The sequence below is a fragment of the Danio aesculapii genome, chromosome 7 (assembly GCF_903798145.1).
Source record: "Danio aesculapii chromosome 7, fDanAes4.1, whole genome shotgun sequence".
Taxonomy (NCBI): Eukaryota; Metazoa; Chordata; class Actinopteri; order Cypriniformes; family Danionidae; genus Danio; species Danio aesculapii.
Genome location: NC_079441.1, coordinates 60,273,219 through 60,275,669, shown reverse-complemented (window position 1 = coordinate 60,275,669; position 2,451 = coordinate 60,273,219).

Sequence of the window (2,451 nt, the reverse complement as noted above, 5' to 3'; positions counted from 1 at the left end):
GCTAAACTAATGATTTTGAATATGGTCTGTCAGCCTCAGCTACCCGCTCACATAAACAAATGTCTCAATTTCTTATTTGTGTTTCCATTTAAATGGATTTTTAATTTAGATTTAAGAGGCAAGACAGAATCCATTCCGATTCATCAAGTGTGTACATTTTACGTCTCATTGTTCTATCTGTAAATTACATAAAAATGAGTCTGTATGCGATTTTTCTCTCGTTATGAACATGTACATTTTTCGCCCTTGTTTTGTTTATGAATGCCATTTCTGTCCCTCTGCTACCTCTCCTATCACTGCGAGAAATATCATCAGCTTATTTACTGTTTGCTCTATAATTAATGGCATTGCAGGGTTGAGCGTAATTAACCTCCCTCTTTCTCTCAAGCGATGTAAATGCCAAACGTCAGGCGGAGGGAGGAGGGAGGAAGCTTCAACGCATTGGGCTCTACTCTCCGCCAAGGGACAGTAACAAACATGATGCATAAATGAATCTGTCCGGGAGAAATTAAACAGAGGTGAATATGAACCAGGATGAATGGATAGAAGTCAACAAAAACTGCAAAAGATGAATAGATGAATGTGAATATACGTCAATATGAGTCATAAGATGGAATGATTTGAACAAAAAGTGCATTGAAATAAATAAAAGAAAGAAAGAAAGAAGAAATGAATGAATGAAGGAAGGTATGAAAGAAGGAATGATTGAAGGAATGATAGAAGGAATGAAGAAATGGGTGAATGAATAAATGAAGGAAGGAAGGAAGAAATGAAGGAAGGAACGAAGGAATGATTGAAGCATTGATTGATTGATTGATTGATTGATTGATTGAATCGATTGATTGAATGAAGGAAGGAATTAAGAAAGGAAGGGATGAAGGAAAGAAAGATTGAATGAATGATTGAAGGAATGCAGAAATGGATGAATGAATAAATGAATGAAGGAAGGAAGGATGGATTAATACAAATGTGATGGATGGATGGATGACAAATGTGATGGATGGATGGACGATGGATGGATAGATGGATGGATAGATGGGTGGGTTAGTGGAAGGATGGATGCAAAAAGTGCAGTGTATGGGTAGATGAACAGAAGTATGGAAAGGCTCCACAAAATAGATGGATGGATTAAAAAAATGCTTGATATGGATGGATGAGTGTGGAAAAAATGCATGACAATTAATATGTTGGTGGTGCAAGAAAGGGTAGATGCATGGATGGGAACTATGAGTTGTAGGTTTTGGCTATATAGATGGATGTTTAAAAAAACAATCTGCATGAGATGGATGAGTGTTAAAATACATTTATGATATGATATGATATGATTTATGATATGATATGATATGATATGATATGATATGATATGATATGATATGATATGATATGATATGATATGATATGAGACGATGGGTTGATGAATGATGGATGGGAACAAAAACATATGAGACAAAAATGAATGAAAGACAACACAGGATTATTGTGGATATGTATCCCTGTATACATTTCTGGAGAGCGTAAATTATGTAGCCAGTGATAGGTCTGGCCGCATTTTGTCTTTAAAATGAATGCTATGGGGTGGTGACACTGCCAACATCTTCCTTTATGCTCTTACCTCCGTATGGATGGCCTTTCTGGTGTTAACAGTTTGCCCAGTAGCTCGCCACATACGTTGGCTGATGATATGTTGGGATGCGTAGTGGAGTTGACCATGACGACAGGCTTAGAGTTTGGTGAAGAATGGTTCCAGAAAACAGGTAAATAAATAAATAAACAACGTGGTGAAATCACGTGGCCGCGATGGCTTTCCTTTTCTAGATTATTTTTTAAAACACTATCGGTTGGGTTTAGGGAAGGATGTGGGTGGGTCAGTTGGTCAGTCAGTCAGTCGACAGAAAAATGGCCTGGTAAACTATAGTGTATATTGTGCCCTCTGGTGGACTTATGCAAGTAGAGGATGTGCAAGAGAAATTTGAGATTATCGAAAAGCATACCTTTGGTGGATTTTCAAAAAGAAAAACTGCGAGCAGACGTACCTCCAATTACTTATTTTGCTTTCTCCAGAAATGTAGACCTGGTGGTGCAAGGAACGGGGGATGCATAGATGTTTAAATTGGATGATAGATTGTTGTGGTTTTGGGGCAACATGGAATAGATGTTTACAAAAATATATAAATCACAGATGGATGGATACAAAAATACATAAGATGGATGGATGGATGGATGGAGGGATGGGTGGGTGTAAACAAAACTTGTCAGAAATGGATGCAGCAATTGATATATTAAGTATATTGGATGCATGTGATGTATAAACTAGATGTAAACTAGATGTAAACTAGATGTATAAATGAATAAAAAGACTAAATGGATGGATTTATGAATGGATTTATAGATGGATGGATGGATGGATGGATGGATGGATGGATGGATGGATGGATGGATGGATGGATGGAT